Genomic DNA, 5,096 nt, shown 5'->3' on the forward strand with positions numbered 1-5,096 from the left:
AATAACGATATTCCAAATGTCCATTAGGTCAAGAGAGCAACCACCATTATACCTACCCCTTCACTAATTTTGTAACTTCATGTTTTGAAGTGTATTTAATAGATTATAAAATTTATAACAGAAACCTAGTATATTACTTAAATTTAATCTGAAAGAAATTGTTCTAAAGCATAAATTCATCTATTATAAAAAGGTAAGGATGGTCATGCTGTTTTGTATGCATTTGTTTTGTTTTTTTTTTTTTTTGTCTTTTCTGCTGGATGCTTTTTAAACCACAATGCTATGTAATATCAAATAATTTTAAGACATTTTGATTTGTGATATTTCATAATTCTTTTTTTGGTTATTTGGCCTTACTTCAAATACATATTTTGTTTAGTTTCATAGATTCTGATCATGAATTCAGACAATTTTGTTTAAATGATTTTATTTCCCTGAATTATTCTCTTGTACTTTAGTTTATGAGTGAAGAGCATAAGGATTTATATCAAACAAAGTATCCTTCTCAGAAATTATATGATGGTAAATTTGGGGTGAGGGAAAATAAAGGAAATATTTATATCTATTCAAGAATAGGAAAACGGACTTTGGCCCAGTGGTTAGGGCGTCCGTCTACCACATGGGAGGTCCGCGGTTCAAGCCCCGGGACTCCTTGACCTGTGTAGAGCTGGCCCATGAGCAGCGCTGATGTGCGCAAGGAGTGCCGTGCCACACAGCTGTGTCCCCCGTGTAGGGGAGCCCCACGCGCAAGGAGTGCACCCATAAGGAGAGCTGCCCAGCGCGAAGGAGGGAGCAGCCTGCTGAGGAATGGCGCCACCCACACTTTCTGTGCCGCTGACGACAACAGAAGCGGAAAGGAAAGAAGACGCAGCAAAAAGACAGAAAACAGACCTCCGGGGGAGGGGAGGGGAATTAAATAAATAAAAATAAATAAATAAATAAAAAGAATAAAACATTTCTAATGAGTTTTGAAAGGAAAGTGAGAAATAAGTGGAATAATAAAAAAGCTAATGTTTTTATTCTTTAACATATGGCAAGCCCTGTGCTTAACTTCTTGCCTGAACTATTTCAGTCAATCCACACCAAAATCCTATGATGTTATTTCAGCTTTAAAAATTTTGTTATTACTTTTTAAACTTTTATTAATTTTTTAAAATGCCCCTCTGCCTCCATGGCTCCCTCGTCTGTCTGTTCATTGCCTGCTCATCTTCTTTAGGAGGCACTGGAAATTGAACTCAGGACCTGTCATGTGGGACACAAGGTTCCCAATTGCTTGAACCACATTTCCTACAGCAGTTTGAAAGTTGAAGCAATGAAGGATCATGGAGATTTATCCATTTTTGTAAGGCCATAGCTCCAAAATGATGGAGGTGCAATTTGTGGTAGATTTTTCATTCTTTGCTTTTCTCTACTGTGATAATATGTAAAACAATGTAGTAAGTCTCTGTGGATCTGCTGTTGAAAATCTAATATTTGATCATTTCTGACCTATTCAAGTGGCAGTTACATATATTTCAAACTAATTGCCCATAGCTGTGCCACTGTGTGCCAGGTTGCCACATTAAAAGACTTTATTTTTATGCTAGCAGTGCTCTCATTACCCAAACTCTTTTTGGAAGCTCTCTTTAAGAAGTCCTTCAGAACCTGCTGTGGAGTCTTTTACCTTTTTTTCATCAAGGTAGAAAAGTTTTATCTTTAGAGAGTAATTCAATACAAGAAAATATCTAGAAGACTCACAGAGGCAAGTATAGCAAATATGGCAATTGCTCAAGTCAGGGAATCATCATCTGGTTCCCAATAAGTGTGCAAAATAACAAGTTAAAAACTATATACTTTTGTGGTATAAGTCAAGAATTACAGAAAAGTTTAGAAAACATGAACTTTGTTGATATTAAAAGTATAACCTCTCAAGGTGAGTGCTTTGTGGAAGATACCAGATATTTGAAAAGTTTGGTATTCATTTTAGCCAAGAGTCTGCTGACTTTCTTTAAGACACCCTAGTAAATGGGAGTAGCATGCCTATATATCTATAGCCATAATGTTCCTTCATTTAGGGCCCTTACAAGCTGCAATGAAAATATATAGAGAGGTTCAACTACAAGGAAGGCATACATTAAACAGGCCAAATCAATGACATATACAGGGAAGCAGACTTGGCCCAGTGGTTAGGGCATCTGCCTACCACATGGGAGGTCCATGGTTCCAACCCTGGGCCTCCTTGACCCCTGCGGAGCTGGCCCATGCACAGTGTTGATGCGCGCAAAGAGTGCCCTGCCACACAGGGGTGTCCCCCATGTAGGACAGCCCCACACACAAGGAGTGTGCCCCATAAGGAGAGCCGTCCAGCATGAAAGAAAGTGCAGCCTGTTCAAGAATGGCACCACACATACAGAGGGTTGACACAACAAAGATGATGCAACAAAAAGAAACACAGATTCCCCGTGTTGCTGATAAGGATAGAAGCGTTCACAGAAGAACACACAGTAAATGGACACAGAGAGCAGACAACTGGGGGGGGGGGAGGGAGGAGACAGAGAAGGGGAGAGAAAAATAATGACATATACAGGAAAGCAACATGAAATAAAGATGGCAGTTTTCAAAGTGCTAAATTTTGAGAATAATTTTTGCCAAAAATGGGGCAGTGATTATTTCTGAAACAGAAATATCCATGTAAATCTTGGGTTAGGGATTGAGATACTCTTACATGGGTATTCCATAAAGGGCCTGAATTATAGAACTCACTGCCAATAGCAATGCCTGTATTGAATACAGGCCAAGATTTATGTTAATGTGAAGGCAGATAAATGTGTAGGCTTAGATATTGGGTACATTTCCTATCGCTCATAAAATAATAGCATAATGACTTGAGTACTTAGTTGTAACCACAAGTAATCCTTTCTTTTTCCTAAAAAATATAAGAATTGATGGATGAAGATGAGCTATATATCAATCTTTTATCCTTTGTCATATTTAAAAATGTAGTATGTGGACTTGTCTTGATTATTTTACATTTGTTCCATGCTACCATCAGTGTTTGCCTTTTCCCCATAGCTTACTTATAACCGCTTGATGGACTGACCTCCTACCTCCAATGTTAATCCCTTCCTTCTAAGTAAACAGCATACATCAGGAATTTGGGGTAAATATGGTATGTCTAAAGAATAAGTTGTTTAATTTTATAAAATAGGTAGGGATTTCAAATGTTACTGGACTTGTATTTGTTATTTTGTGCAGATTCATGATTTTTTCTAAAGAAAATATACAATTTTTACTAAAGGGCACCTGTCCTCCCCTGCTGGAGAGGCTGTAAGGTGTAGTGATGAAGCGAGAGAGTCCGACTAAATCCATCCCCGTGACAGCTCTGCTGCAGAACCTCAGTCAATTGCAAGAGCACTCTGTGATTTGTCATGATACATAAGACAGTTGAGATTTCCTAAGCCCTGAGAACAATGTCTGACACTTAGCAAATTTAATAGAAACTTTTGTTATATAGACTGTGTTCATTAGTACTCTTACTTAATTACAAAAACAAAAAACAAAACAGGACTTGAGATTTTCAGGTGCTAATAAATAAAACAGTATTTCTTTATTGAGTTCTACTACTAAAATTTCCCAGTTTGGATTAATCTACTGCTAAGATCTAGTATGGATTGTTTGTGAGTTTTCCAATGAAAGGTTGATGATTCTACCTCTCTGTACACCTTGTTAGGAATTAGAAGCAAAAACATGTTACAGTAGTGTATTAGTCAGCCAAAGGGGTGCTGATGCAAAATACCAGAAATTGATTGGTTTTTATAAAGGGTATTTGTTTGTGGTAGGTGCTTACAGATACCAGGCCATATTCTTCCCCTTTTCCCCCTTTCTCCCCTCCCACCAAGCTTCCCCTCCCCCTGCCCTGCCCTGCCCCGCCCACCAGCTGCGGCCAGTCTCCTGACTCCAGGCCCTGGCCACCCAGGGCCTGCCATTTGCTTCTCTTCCTGACCTGGCTCTTCCAGCTCCTGCCTTTCCGCCCGCCTCTTGGCGCCCTCACCGCGCCCTTCCCTGTGCTTCCCGGTGCCCCTGCCTTGGAGAGAGGTCGCTCTGAGTTCAAAGGGCTGCAGGCCGAGCTCAGGACTTGAATATCCACATTGGCCAACGAAGCTAATCCTTGTCCCTGTGACATCAGCCATAACCTCGAGCATGGAGGGATGGGGCCTGAAATTCAAGTCAAACACATCCAGGGTATGTCAGCGAACCTTCTATGACACCAGTAAGGCTGTGATTATCACATTCATATTTTTGGCTGACAATTGCCAAATACCAGGTATATGGCTGCCGTGATCACAAGAAATGGATACACAACCATTGCCCCAGACTTCTTTATGGCCATGGCACCCCGACTGGTCCCCCAGCCCAGAGTGGGTGAAAACGCGAAACGCCAGCAAAGTTGATAAGGTGGTAGACGCCGTCTTGAAGTATCTGAAACAACAGTATCATGCACAGAAAGCCAACATCGTGGGAGTCTGCTGGGGTGGCATAGCTGTCCATCACGAGATGATGAAATACTCGGAATTCAGGGCAGGGCTGTTCCTCCATGGCATTGTCGAGGATTTTGAAGACATATGCAATTTAAAGAAACCCGCATTATTTTTGCTAAAATCGGTGCAGTAATTTCTCCTGAGCAAGTCTCTCTGCTGACCAAGAAGTTGAAAGAACACTGCAAAGTTGAATATCAAGTTAAAACATTTTCTGGACAAACTCATGGATTCGTGCACCAAGAGAAGATGGTTCACCTGCAGACAAACGCTACGCTGCTAGGAGGAATCTAATTGAGTGGTTGAATGAGTACGTTTAAAAGTGGCTAAGGGCAGGGTTTCTCAAAAGAGCTTCGGTTGGAAAATGTGCTTCTAACCACTTGAATTATTTGATTTAATTTTCATTTTATATAAAACAAATAAAGGAATCCTAAAATTCATGATTTCATCTGAATCACAAATTCACTAGGAAATGATCATGTATGAAATGATTTAAATTCATTTTAACATTTATATTTAAATGCTTAAAAGTTTAAAATAAATTAATAGGTCAGTCTTTGCAGAGGTTGAATGATAGAATAA

The 5,096-nt window shown here is 39.8% G+C and overlaps 1 pseudogene; it reads left to right on the top strand.

Annotated features, from left to right (window-relative positions):
- The first annotated feature begins 4,127 nt into the window (after positions 1 to 4,127).
- On the top strand, positions 4,128 to 4,834 carry LOC139437435 (carboxymethylenebutenolidase homolog pseudogene; annotated as a pseudogene).
- The last annotated feature ends 262 nt before the right edge of the window (positions 4,835 to 5,096 follow it).

Source organism: Dasypus novemcinctus, chromosome 23 (genome assembly GCF_030445035.2).
Source record: "Dasypus novemcinctus isolate mDasNov1 chromosome 23, mDasNov1.1.hap2, whole genome shotgun sequence".
NCBI classification, from domain to species: Eukaryota; Metazoa; Chordata; class Mammalia; order Cingulata; family Dasypodidae; genus Dasypus; species Dasypus novemcinctus.